This window comes from Sciurus vulgaris (genome assembly GCF_902686455.1).
Source record: "Sciurus vulgaris genome assembly, chromosome: 12".
NCBI lineage: Eukaryota > Metazoa > Chordata > Mammalia > Rodentia > Sciuridae > Sciurus > Sciurus vulgaris.
Genome location: NC_136473.1, coordinates 36,331,380 through 36,346,863, shown reverse-complemented (window position 1 = coordinate 36,346,863; position 15,484 = coordinate 36,331,380).

Genomic DNA, 15,484 nt, shown 5'->3' with positions numbered 1-15,484 from the left:
GGACACATGGACACTTTACCAAACAGGTCTTTTCAAAAATCTCCTGAATTCTTTTCTAAAAAAATATTTTCTATCTGTCAGTGTACCTTTTTTAAAAAAAAAAAATTATTTATATATGATGTTAAGAATCAAACCCAGTGCCTCACACCTGCTAGGCAAGCACTCTAACACTGAGCTATAACCCCAGACCTAATACCAAATTCTTGATTAATGTTTTCCCATCAAAAATACTATGCCCCCAGTATGATCCAATTGTTTGTTACTATTTAGTAATTTCCACAGCATTATGCATTCAGAAAAGAATGTGAAGCACTCTTCTTAGTTTTATTCATTTTGTCATTTCTTTTATTTCTGAAATATTTTCTATTCATCTTAAAATTTTATTAAATTTTTCATGCTTTCACTTTTAAAGATAATAGTAATAAATCATGCAATTATTTTCCCTGAAATTAGTTTTTTATATTAATATAAATACACAGTAATTAAAAATGAAAACAATTTTTATGTATATTTGATAAAACTGGATTATGTATGATTTTAATACTACTTAATATTTTATTACAGTATTAGTTGAAAAGATTTACTCTGTATCTTAATGACTACAAGAGCCTTGGAAAACAGGTAAGTGACAAGGTTCTTTTGAAGAGCTATTTCTGGATCATTAAGTCATTTGATCTAATAGATTCTTGGGAAATAGGCCAATGGGCCATATCTTATTGATTTAATTCTTTTTCTCTTAAATAATACTTTAGTAGAAATATCATGTTTGCATGACTCTTCATGTAGCGTTTCTCTAATATTCAATAATCATATTTTCCAGGAAATTTCAGGTTTATTTTCTATAATAACCATAATAAGGATATCATTAATAAGACATAGAAGTGTATCATGTACCAAAAGTTATTACATTTTAAAAAATCATTAAGTGCAATGAGGTACCTTGGATTGTTCCTAGAAACTGAAAAAAGATGTTAATGGAAAAACAGGTAAAATTTAGTTTAGTTCAAAATAATAAATCAATTTTCATTTCTTAGATTTGACATGTTATGATTTTGTAAGATGTGAACTTTAGGGAAAACTGAGTAAAGGGTGTACAGAACCTCTGTACTGTTTTCATAAAACTATTTTGTAAATCTAAACTTATTCCAAAATAAGCTGAAGGCAAAAATGTCAAAGTGTGTTGATTTGAGAATTATAATTTGGAAGTAGATGTTCTGTGTAATGGTTTGGAAAAAATCAAAATTATTAATTACCTTTAAAAATCCAGACTCCATGAAATAGAGATGCAGGGAAATAACATGGTCATGGGAAGTGTGGGATTTCAGTTTTTGAAAATTGACATACTGTTCATGATCTTGTGCTAGTACTTAGTTATAGGCTTATCTCTTTGATTCCTTTAAGGCATTTGTGTATTCTTTGGTCATTTTTTATAGGACTTTCTTTTAATACAAGCAGACCCTTTAAATGATTCCTAGTGTGCTGTCCACCTTCCCTACCCCCACTTTGTTAGTGTACTAGAGACAAAATGTCAATGGTGGCACTCTGTGGTTTGGAATGAAGACATTGTTAAGTACAGTTCTGTTCAGTTACTTGAACTTTTAGGTGAGGTTCTAGACATGGTTGACCTGTTGTTAGTGTGAATAAAGATGAACATAACTTAAATAGCCTTTTTGTAATTAAGCTAAATAATTTAGAATTGATTATTGCCAGATAATAGAAATTGTTTCAAAAATGAACTCTAGCATGACAACTCTTAAGTTTTTATAAATATTAAAAGACTGTAAGAAGGGAATTCTGTAGTTCGATGAAACTGTTATGTAACTTCTCATTAGTAAAATAGTCATGTTAGTCTTATGAATGGCTTAATGCTTCTGTTGCTAACATTAATAATTTTAGCTAAAGGAAATAGAAATGTATTATAATTAAAGGATATAGACATTTAAAACAATAGGACCAGGCCTGAATGACTCTTGTAGAATAATTGTCAGGCTTGGAGATTTCTGTTTTGCTTGATAATCTTTTCATAGAATTGGTATTATTAATCTTACTTTAATAGAATTTGCAAGTCTGCTTATTCATTATATAAAATGCTCTAACTTTGGTAGGGAAGTTTGGAAAAAAGGATAATTTTTACAGATCAATTTTAAAATGTGTTGATCATCTAATATTTCACACAAACAAACCAAATGAAACTTTTATTATTCTGTACTAGGAGAGCATTAAAAGTGCTGTTTTAAGGACATGCTTACCATTTTTCTGGTTGTCATTTTGTGACCATAAAATTGAGAATAAAAGAGAATAGCTAATATATATTGTGCACTTCTTATGAACCAGGCCCTTTCCTTTTATTTAATCTTCACTTAAACCTATAAGATAGATTCGAATTCCCTTTATAAATGAGGCTGGAAGAGTAACAACTTACATAAGTTCCCCTGGTTCTTGTTCCAGCCTTGATATGGCATTCTACAGAACCCTAACATGCTGGCTGTTCTGTTACCTGATTGATCCGTGAACTGATTAATTGTAGAACACTCACTTATTATGTGCTGCATTGATCCTATGCCAGTGATGTCTGTCATATTTCCTTTTCCATCACAAATTCTAGTAATTTGAGTTTTCTCCCCTTCTTTTCATTAGTGTGGCTAAGGGTTTATGTATTTTGTATACTTAAGAACAAACTTTTTGTTTTTTCAATTTTTTGAATTGTTTCCTTTGTTTCAATTTCTTTGATTTCAGGTCTGATTTTAACTATTTCCTGTTTTCTACTACTTTTGGTGGTGTTCTGTTCTTTTTTAGAGCTTAGAGATGTAATGCTAGGTCCTTTATTTGTTGACATTTTCTTCTTTTCTTGAATGTGCTCCATGCAATGAATTTTCCTCTTAGTACTGCTTTCATATAGTCCCAATGATTTTGATACATTGTGTCATCATTCTCATTTACTTCTGGGTTTGATCCTTAGCACCATATAAAAATAAATAAAGGAATTGTGTTCATCTACAACCAAAAATATTTTTAAAACTGTTTAAAAAGGAAGAATAAACAACAGACTTGAAAATTTTAAAAAATATTTATCATCATGGCAAATTTGGGCAAAGCATGATTTGGGAGAACACAAAGGTTGAGGCTGGGTAAAGCTGCTGAGAACCAGCATCAGTGACTGGAATAAGGGACAGGGGACACTGAAAGGCACTGATGCAGCATCCAAGAGGTGTCTGGTGCACTCTCCAGGTTGAAAATTGGTTGTCACTTTAAAAGCATCTTTTTAGAATCTTTATCTCATTAGCAAATTGCTGATCCATATCCAGTAACCCTATACGAGTTAAATGAAATAAAAATACTTTTGGTCATTGAGAGTCTTTCTATGAGAACGGCCCACATTTGAAAAAAAAAAAAATGTTACTTGCTTTCTGTGTCAAAGTATGAATCAGAGATTATATCTGATCAAGATTTACTTCAAGCATCTTGTCTAGAAAACTCTGCCTGGGTTAATATCATATGCAGAAAATGAAGAATTGAAAGAATTAAACTGTTCTTTCTTTACACATGGGTAAGAAATTATTTTCAGAAATTTCAGGGCACCTTTAGCTTTCAAGAAACAGCTTCTTATAGGTGTTACACTTTAATGTGCAGTTTTAGGGCTTTGAGCTGTAGTGTTAGGTCATTTATTTTTTGGCTCTTTCTTCTTTTATTGAATGTGCTCCATGAAATGAATTTTCCTCTTAGTACTGCTTTCATAGTGTCCCAGAGAGTTTTTTTTTTTTATTGTAAACAAATGGGACACATGTTATTTCTCTGTTTGTACATGGCGTAAAGGCATACCATTTGTGTAATCATAAATTTACATAGAGTAATGTTGTTTGATTCATTCTGTTATTTTTTCCCTTCCCCCCAACCCTCCCACCCCTCTTTTGCCTCCATACAGTACTTCCTTCCTCCATACTTGCCCCCCTCCCTAACCCTAACTCTAACCCTAACACTAACCCTTCCCTCCCAGAGAGTTTTTAAAAATATTTTTTAGTTGTTAATAGACCTTTATTTTGTTTTTTTATTTCTATGTGGTGCTGAGAATCAAATCCAGTGCCTCACACATACCAGGCTTGTGCTCTACCACTGAGCTACAGCCCCAGGCCCTATCCCAGATATTTTGATATGATGTTTCTTTGTTCTTATTTTCCTCTAAGAATTCATTTCCCCCTGAATGTCTTCTGTTATCTATGCATCATTCAATAGTGTATTCTTTAATCTCCACGTGTTGGAGTGGTTTCTGTTGTTTATTTTGTCATCGATTTCTAATTTCATTCCATTATGATCTGATAGAATACAAGGTAGTATCTCTATCTTTTTGTATTTGCCAAGACTAGCTTTGTGGCATAACATAATGGTCTATTTTAGAGAAGGATCCAGTGCTGCTGAGAAGAAAGTGTATTCGCTCATTGATGGATGAAATATTCTATATATGTCTGTTAGTCTAAATTACTGATTTTGTTATTGAGATCAATGGTTTCCTTGCTCAATTTTTGTTTGGAAGATCTGTCCAGTGGTGAAAGAGGTGTGTTAAAGTCACCTAGTATTATTGTATTGTGGTCTATTTGGTTCCTGGAATTGAGAAGGATTTGTTTGATGTGCATGGATGCAACGTTGTTTGGGGTATAAATATTTATGAGTGTTATGTCTTACTGATTTATGCTTCCCTTAAGCAGTATGAAATATCCTTCATTATCCCTTGTGACTAACTTTGGCTTGAAGTGCACTTTATCTGATATGAGGATGGATACCCCTACTTTTTTGCTGAGTCCATTTGCATGATATGTTTTTTCCCATCCTTTCACCTTTAGTCTGTGGTTATCTTTTTCTATGAGATGAGACTCTTGAAAGCAGCATATTGTTTGATCTTTCTTTTTAATCCAATCTGCCAGTGTGTGTCTTTTGGTTGATGAATTCAGGCCATTAATATTCAGGGTTATTATTGAGATGTGATTTGTATTCTCGGTCATTTTGGCTCATTTTTGTTTTGTAACTTGACTTGGTTTCTTCTTTATTTGGCTATTTCTTTACGGTAGTTCCTCCCTTTGCTGACTTCATCATTGTGTTTCATTTCCTCCTCATGGACTCTTTTGCTGAGAATGTTTTGTAGTGCCAGATTCCTATTTGTAAATTCTTTTAGCTTTTGTTTATCATGGAAGGATTTTATTTCATCGTCAAAACTTAAGGTAAGTTTTGCTGGGTATAAGATTCTTGGTTGGCATCCATTTTCTTTCAGAGCTTGAAAAAAGCTGTTTTAGGCCCTTCTAGCTTTTAGGGTCTGGGTTGAGAAATCTGCTAATATCCATATTGGTTTCCCCCTGAATATAATTTGATTTTTTTTCTCTTGCAGCCTTTAAAATTCTATCATTATTTTGTGCGTTATGTATTTTCATTATAATGTGACTTGGTGTGTGTCTGTTGTATTTTTGTACATTTGGTGTTCTATAAACCTCTTGTATTTAATTTTCCATTTCATTCTTCAGATTTGGGAAATTTTCTGATATTATTTCATTGAATAGATTGTTCATTTCTTTCATTTGTTTCTCTGTTCCTTCCTCCATCCCAATAATTTTTAAACTTGGTCTTTTCAAGGTTTTTTTTCAAGGTCTAGATGGTGGCTGCATTTCATGTTGCTCCAGGACTCAGGATTCAAGAAGGGGAAATACTGAGAGACTTGGGACCAACTCAAAGCCACCGGGTGAGTCTCTCCTGTGGGGAGGCATCCCAGATGAGGTGGTAGTCCTGGAACGTAGGGAACTTTGTGAAGTAGAGTTGCCCAACAAGACACTCCACCCCCGCTGGAGCAGTGAACTCAGACAACTGGGAGCATTGAGGGGAGGGCCACTCAGCACAACCCTTGGACTGGGAGCAACCGCACTGGAATACCGGGCAGCTGCCCAGAGAAGGAGGAGGAGCACGGCAAGCTGCTTGGACTTAAAGCGACCGCACCAGAGCTCTGGGTGGCTGCCCGGAGGAGGTGTGCAGTGGGTCGCTTGGACTTGGAGCGTCTGCACTGGAACTCCGGGCAGGTGCTTGGAGGAGAACCCATGCAGCAAGTCACTTGGACGCGGACAGACTGCACCGGGGCTCCAGGTGGCTGCTCAGAAGAGCGGCTGCACAGCCAGGTGATTAGGTGCAGAGCACAGTCCCAGGACCTAGGCGGCTTCTTGGTGGAAGAGCCACACAGAGACAAGCTTAGGGGCAGAGCGAAGGTTCCAGGACTGAGGGCAGGTTCTCTGAGGAGGGACAGACTAAGGAGACTCCTCTGCACAGGTGAGGCTCCCGGGTCCAGGAAGAAGGTCAGGGCCCCTGAGAATGTTGCAGAGGAAGGCTGCCCAGCCCAAGTGGTAGTTGTGGATTGAGGGAAACCTCTAGGAGGGGAACTGACCAGCGAGACCTCCCCACCGGGAGAGTCTTCTCTGCTGGGTAAGGTTTTCCCACAAGGACAATAAAACCAGAGACACAGGCCCAAACAGGCCTTGCCTCAACCCGCTGCCTAGTTCCCCTTTGGATGAATATTGGTCAACATGTGGAGGCACCTCTGCCTACTAGCAGGAAATATACCCCACCGGAATGCCACCACCCCTAGAAAGGCTGGTTCCTTGTGGAGCTCTGCATTATCAACTTCCTCCAAGACTTCAGGCTACTGAAGGATAGGAGGGGATATAATAGAAATCTTCAGGGACACTATAAGTCAATAGAGGAAATCTGCAATATCTCAGCGATCCACTGATAACTGAACAATATGAGAAAACAAGGGAAGAAAATGCCGCAAACAAATCTAGATGTTACATCAATAAAATAGATGACAGCATGGTGGAAGACGTGACAGAAAGGAAGTTCAGAATGTACATAATTAAAATGATCAGGGAAGCAAACGAGGAGATGAAAAAGCAAATGCAGGCATTGAATGATGAGATGAAAGAGCAAATGCAGGCATTGAATGTTCGCACCAATCGACAGTTAAAAGAGCAAATATAGGAAGCAAAAGATCATTTCAATAAAGAGTTAGAGATATTGAAAAAAAAATAGAAATCCTTGAAATGAAGGAAACAATAAACCAAGTTAAAAGCTCCATAGAAAGCATAACCAATAGGATAGAACACCTGGAAGATAGAACCTCAGATATTGAAGACAGAATATTTAATTTTGAACACAAAGTTGACCAAACAGAGAAGATGATAAGAAATCATGAACACAATCTACAAGAATTATGGGATATTGTGAAAAGGCCAAATTTAAGAATTATTGGGATGGAGGAAGGAACAGAGAAATAAACCAAAGGAATGAACAATCTGTTCAATGAAATAATATCAGAAAATTTCCCAAATCAGAAGAATGTAATGGAAAACCAGTACACGAGGCTAATTGATCTCCAAATACACAAAATTACAACAGACCCACACCAAGGCACATTATAATGAAAATACCTAACATACAAAATAAAGACAGAATTTTAAAGGCTGTGAGAGAAAAGAACCAAATTACATTCAGGGGGAAACCAATACAGATATCAGGAGATTTCTCAATCCAGACCCTAAAAGCTAGAAGGGCCTAGAACAACATTTTTCAAGCCCTGAAAGAAAAGGGATGCCAACCAAGAATCTCATACTCAGCAAAACTTACCTTCAGATTTGACGAAGAAACAAATTCCTTTCATGATAGAAAAGAGCTGAAAGAATTTAAAAAAGAAAGCCAGCATTACAGAACATTCTCAGCAAAATATTCCATGAGGAAGAGATGAAAAACAAAGATGCAAATCAGCTAAGGGAGGAACTATCCTAAAGGAATTGTCAAATAAAGGATAAACCAAGTTGTGTCAAAAAAAAAAACTGAGCCAAATGACGGGGAATACAAATCATATCTCAATAATAACCCTGAATATTAATGTCCTGAACTCATCAATCTAAAGACACGCACTAGCAGATTGGATTAAAAAGAAAGATCCCACAATATGTTGCCTGCAAGAGACTCACCTCATAGAAAGAGATACCCATTAGACTAAAGGTGAAAGGATGGGGAAAAACATACCATGCACATGGATCAGTAAAAAACGTGGGGTATCCATCCTCATTTCAGAAAAAGTGCACTTCTAGCCAAAGTTAGTCAGAAGGGATAAAGAAGGACATTTCATACTGCGTAAGGGAAGCATAAATCAGCAAGACATAACAATCATAAATATCTATGCCCCAAACAGTGGCTCATCCATGTATGTCAAACAAATCCATCTCAATTTAAGAAACCAAATAGACCATAACACAATAATGCTAGGTGATTTTAACACACTCTCTCACCACTGGATAGATCTTCCAAACAAAAATTGAAAAAAGAAACCATCGTTCTCAACAACACAATCAACAATTTAGACTTAAGAGACATTTACAGAATGTACCATCCAACAAAGGGCGAATACACTTTCTTCTCAGCAGCACATGGATCCTTCTCTAAAATAGACCATATATTATGCCACAAAGTTACTGTTAGCAAATACAAGAATATAGAGACACTACATTGTATTCTATCAGATCATAATGGATTGAAATTAGAAATAAATGAAAGAGAAAAAAACTGAAACTACTCCAAATCCTGGATATTAAGCAATATGTTATTATATGATGAATGGATAACAGAACATAATAGGAAGGAAATTTAAAAATTCTTAGAGTTAAATGTGAACAAAAAAAATCAGATCAAAATCTCTGGGACACGAGGAGAGCAGTACTTAGAAGGAAATTTATTTCATGGAGCGCATTTAATAAAAGAAGTAAACTCAACAAATAAACGACCTAACACTACAGCTCAAAGCCCTAGAAAAAGAACAGACCAATACCAAAAGTAGTAGAAGACAGGAAATAGTTAAAATAAGGGCTGACATCAATGAAATTGAAACAAAAGAAACAATACAAAAAATTGACAAAATAAATAGTTGGTTCTTCGAAAAAATAAACAAAATTGATAAACCCTTGGCCACACCGACAAAGAGAAAAACCCCAATTTACTAAAATTCAGAATGAACAAGGAAATATCACAACAGACACGATTGAAATACAAAACATAATTAGAAGCTATTTTGAAAATCTATACTCCAACAAAATAGAAAATTTCAAAGACATCAACAGGTTTCTAGAGACATATGAATTACCTAAACTGAACCAGGAGGACATACACAACTTAAAAAAATCAATTTCAAGTAATGAAATAGAAGAGGTCATCAAAAGCCTACCAACAAAGAAAAGTCCAGGATCAGATGGGTTCTCAGCCTAGTTCTACAAAACCATTAAAGAAGAGCTCATTCCAATACTTCTCAAATTATTCCATAAAATAGAAGAGGAGGGAACCCTCCCAAGCTCATTCTATGAAGCCAATATCACCCTGATACCTAAACCAGACAGAGACACATCGAGGACAGAAAATTTCAGGCCAATATCCTTAATGAACATCGACGCAAAAATTCTTAACAAAATTTTAGCAAATTGCATACAAAAACATATTAAAAAAATAGTACAAGATGATCAAGTGGGTTTCATCCCAGGGATCCAAGGTTGGTTCAGCCTCCAGAAATGAATAAATGTCATTCACCATATCAACCGACTTAAAGTCAAGAATCACATGATTATTTCAATAGATGCAGGAGAAACATGTGATAAAATACAGTACCCCTTCATGCTCAAAACCCTAGAAAATATAGGGAAAGTGGGAACATTCCTTAACATTATAAAGGCTATCTATACTATGCCCATGGCTAATATTATTCTAAATGTGAAAGACTGAAAGCATTCCCCCTAAAAACTGGAACAAGGCAGTGATGCCCCCTTTTGCCACTTCTATTGAACATTGTCCTTGAAATTCTAGCCAGAGCAATTGAACAGACCAAAGAAATTAAAGGGATATGGAGGATTCAGGAAGGGGAGGCATTGAGAGACTGGGACTAAAATAAAACCAGGGGATCAATCTCCCCCACCTGGTGAAGCTCAGCCCGGGTGGCAGGCCCAGATTTGGGCAGCTTATTAAAGTAGGGCAGGGCAGCTAGAGTCTCACCCAGGCAGCCCTGAGCACTCCGGTTTTAGGCTCCTCCCACAGGGCCAGATTTTCCAGCTTCTCTGAGCAGGCCCCCCCAGTGTGAGCCTTTCTGCACACAACCAGCTCCTAGTTCCTGAGCCAGTGTGTGGTGAGCTCTGGCCCACCCGCAGGTTGCTTCAGTGTCCAGGACAGGGCAGCCAGGGACTTCTCCAAGCATCCTGTCTCCTCTGGCGGGAAGTGCCCTTATAGGCTACCTTCTCAGAGCAGACCGCCCAGTGAGAGCTTTTCTACACAGAGCCTGCCAAAAGTCCCCTAGCCAGCGGAGACCTCCAACCCGCAAGCAGCCTCTGGGACCAGGGCAGGGCAGCCAGAGACCTCTCCAGGTGGCCCTGCCCCCCTTCGGCCACAGGATTTTACCACGGGGTGATCCAAGATGGTGGACTAGAGGGTGACTGCATCTCCAGTCGCTCCAGAACCCAGGATTCAAGAAGGGGAGGCATTGAGAGACTGGACTAAAATAGAACCATGGGGTGGGTCTCCCCCACCTGGTGAAGCTTGGCCCGGGGTGCAGGCCTGGATTGGGGTGGCTTATTAGAGTAGGACAGGGCAGATAGAGTCTCCCCCAGGCAGCCCTGCGCACTCTGGTGGTGGGCTCCTCCCACATGGCCAGCTTCTCAGAGCAGGACCCCAGTGAGGGCCTTTCCACACAGAGCCAGCTCCAAGCCCTGGAACCAGTAGCGGGCTACGGACAGCTTTCTTTGGAAGTACTGCATTATCAAGTTACTCCCAAGACTTCAGGCTAGTGAAGGCTCGGAGGTGATACATTGGAAATCTACAGTGACATTATAAGCAAATAGAGGAAATCTGCAATATCACAGAGTCCCACTGACATCTGACCAATATGAGAAAACAAGGGAAGAAAACGGCCCAAACAAACCTAGATACTATATCAATAAAACTCAATGACAGCACAGCAGAAGAAATGTCAGAAAGGGATTCAGAATGTACATAATTAAAACAATCAGGGAAGCAAACAAGGAGATGAAAGAGCAAATGCACACAATTGGAAGAGGAGATGAAAGAGCAAATACAGGCATTAAAAGATCGCACCAATCAACAGTTAAAAGCGCAAATACGGGAAGCAAGAGATCATTTCAATAAAGAGTTAGAGATACTGAAAAAAAAACCAAACAGAAATCCTTGAAATGAAGGAAATAATAAACCAAGTTAAAAACTCCATAGAAAGCAAAACCAATAGGATAGAACACCTGGAAGACAGAACCTCAGATATTGAAGAAAAAATATTTAATCTTGAAAACAAAGTTGACCAAACAGAAAAGATGTAAGAAATGATGAACAGAATCTACAAGAATTATGGGATATCATGAAAAGGCCAAATTTAAGAATTATTGGGATTGAGGAAGGCTTAGAGAAACAAACCAAAGGAATGAACAATCTATTCAATAAAATAATATCAGAAAATTTTCCAAATCTAAAGAATGAGATGGAAAACCAAGTACAAGAGGCTCATAGGACTCCAAATGTACAAAATTACAACAGACCCACACCAAGGCACATTATTATGAAAATACCTAACATACAAAATAAAGACAGAATTTTAAAGGCCGCGAGAGAAAAGAATCAAATTACATTCAGGGGAAAACCAATAAGAATATCAGCAGATTTTTCAATCCAGACCCTAAAAGCTAAAAGGGCCTGGAACAACATTTTTCAAGCCCTGAAAGAAAATGGATGCAAACCAAAAATCTTATACCCAGCAAAACTTACCTTCAGATTTGATGAAGAAATAAAATCCTTTCATGATAGAAAAGAGCTAAAAGAATTTACAAAAGAAACCCAGCATTAGAGAACATTCTCAGCAAAATATTCCATGAGGAAGAGGTGAAAAACAACGATGCAAATCAGCAATGGGAGGAACTAGCCTAAAGGAATATCCAAATAAAGGAGAAAACAAATCATGTCAAAAAGCAAAAATGAGTCAAATGACTGGTAATAAAATCATATTACAATAATAACCCTGAATGTTAATGGCCTAAACTCATCAATCAAAAGACATAGACTGGCAGATTGGATTAAAAAGAAAAATCCAACAATATGCTGCCTGCAAGAGACTCATCTCAAAGAAAGAGGTACCCATAGACCAAAGGTGAGAGGATGGGAAAAAACATACCATGCACACGGACACAGCAAAAAGGCTGGAGTATCCATCCTCATTCCAGATAATGTGGACTTCAAGCCAAAACTAGTCAGAAGGGATAAAGAAGGACATTACATACTGCTTAAGGGAAGCATAAATCAGCAAGACATAACAACCATAAATATCTATGCACCGAACATTGGCTCATCCATGTACATCAAACAAATCCTTCTCAATTCCAGAAAAAAAATAGACCACAACACAATAATACTAGGTGATTTCAACACACCTCTGTCACCGCTGGATAGAACGTCCAAACAAAAATTGAATAAAGAAACCGTAGTCTCAATAACACAATCAACAATTTAGACTTAACCGACTTATATAGAATATACCATCCAACAAAGAACGAATACACTATATTCTCAGCAGCACATGGATCCTTCTCTAAAATAGACCATGTTTTATGCCACAAAGCTACTGTTAGCAAATGCAAGAAGACAGAGATACTACCTTGTACTCTATCAAGTCATAATGGACTGAAATTAGAAATAAATGACAGAATAAAAAACAGAAAATTCTCCAATACCAGGAGATTAAATAATACACTGTCATATGATGAATGGATGGGAAGACATCAGGAGGGAAATTAAAAAATTCTTAGAAGTAAATGAAAACAATGACACATCATATCAAAACCTCTGGGACACTATGAAAGCAGTACTTAGAGGAAGATTAATTTCATGGAGCGCATTTAACAAAAGAAGTAGAAATCAACAAATAACTGACATAACACTACTGCTGAAAGCCCTAGAAAAAGAAGAGCAGAATAACACCAAAAGTAGTAGAAGACAGGAAATAGTTAAAATCAGAGCCGAAATTAAAACAAAAGACACAAGTGGAAAAATTTACATAATAAATAGTTGGTTCTTTGAAAAAATAAACAATATTGATAAACCCTTAGCCATACGAACAAAGAGAAAGAGGGAGAAAACTCAAATTACTAAAATTCAAAATGAACAAGGAAATATCACAACAGACAGGACTGAAATACAAAACATAATTAGAAGCTATTTTGAAAATCTATACTCCCAACAAAACAGAAAACCTCAAAGACATCAACAAGTTTCAAGAGACATATGAATCACCTAAACTGAACCAGGAGGACATACACAACTTAAATAAATCAATTTCAAGCAATGAAATAGAAGAGGTCATCAAAAGCCTACCAACAAAGAAAAGTCCGAGACCAGATGGGTTCTCAGCCGAGTTCTACAAAACCTTTAAAGAAGAGCTCATTCCAATACTTCTCAAAGTATTCCATAAAATAGAAGAGGAGGGAACCCTCCCAAACTCATTCTATGAAGCCAATATCACACTGATACCTAACCCAGACAGAGACACATCGAGGAAAGAAAATTTCAGACCAATATCCTTAATGAACATTGACACAAAAATTCTCAACAAAATTTTAGCAAATCGCATACAAAAATATATTAAAAAGATAGTGCACCACGATCAAGTGGATTTTATTCCAGGGATGCAAGGTTGGTTCAACATCCGGAAATCAATAAATGCAATTCACTATATCAACAGACTAAAAGTTAAGAATCACATGATTATTTCAATAGATGCAGAAAAAGCATTCAATAAAATACAGAATCCCTTCATGCTCAAAACACTAGAAAAAATCGGGGTAGTGGGAACATTCCTTAACATCGTAAAGCCCATCTACTCTAAGCCCATGGCCAATATCATTCTAAATGGTGAAAAACTGAACGCATTCCCCCTAAAAATTGGAACAAGGCAGGGATGCCCTCTTTCACCACTTCTATTCAACATCGTTCTTGAGCAATTAGACAAACCAAAGAAATTAAAGGGATACGAATTGGAAAAGAGGGACTCAAACTATCCCTGTTCACTGATGACATGATTATATATTTAGAGGAACCTGGAAATTCCACCGGAAAACTCTTAGAAATCATAAGTGAATTCAGTAAAGTAGCAGGTTACAAGATCAATGCTCATAAATCCAATGCATTTTTATATATAAGTGATGAATCTTCAGAAAGAGAAATTAGGAAAACTACCCCATTCACAATAGCATCGAAAATTAAAATACTTGGGAATCAATCTCACAAAAGATATGAAAAAACTCTACAATGAGAACTAAAGAACACTAAAGAAAAAATTAAAGAAAACCTTAGAAGATGGAAAGATCTCCCATGTTCTTGGATAGGTAGAATTAATATTGTCAAAATGGCCATACTACCAAAAATGCTATTCAGATTCAATGCAATTCCAATTAAAATCCAAATGATATACCTTACAGAAATAGAGCAAGCAATTATGAAATTCATCTGGAAGAATAAGAATCACAGAAAATAGCTAAAGCAATCCTCAGTAGAAAGAGTGAAGCCTGGGGTATCGCAATACCAGATCTTCAACTGTATTACAAAGCAATAGTAACAAAAACGGCATGGTATTGGTACCAAAATAGACAGGTAGATCAATGGTACAGAATAGAGGACATGGACACACAAACCCAAATAAATACAATTTTCTCATACTAGACAAAGGTGCCAGAAATATGCAATGGAGAAAAGATAGCCTCTTCAACAAATGGTGCTGGGAAAACTGGAAAACTATATGCAACAGAATGAAATTAAACCCCTATTTCTCACCCTGCACAAAACTCAACTCAAAATGGATCAAGGACCTCGGAATCAGACCAGAGACCCTGCAAATTATAGAAGAAAAAGTAGGTCCAAACGTTCAAGTTGTTGGCTTAGGGTCAGACTTCCTTAACAGGACTCCCATAGCCCAAGAAATAAAGGCAAGAATCAACAACTGGGATAGATTCAAACTAAAAACCTTTCTCTCAGCAAAGGAAACTATCAGTGATGTGAAGAGAGAGCCTACAGAGTGGGAGAATATCTTTGCCCCTCATACTTCAAATAGAGCACTGATTTCCAGAATCTATAAAGAACTCAAAAAACTCTACACCAAGAATACAAATAATCCAGTCAACAAATGGGCTAAGGAAATGAGCAGACACTTCACAGAAGAAGATGTACAAGTAATCAACAGATATATGAAAAAATGTTCAACATCTCTAGTAATAAGAGAAATGCAAATCAAAACTGCCCTAAGATTTCATCTCACCCCAATTAGAATGGCAATTATGAAGAACACAAGTGACAGTAGGTGTTGGAGAGGATGTGGGGGAAAGGGTATATTCATACATTGCTGGTGGGGTTGCAAATTAGTGCAGCCACCCTG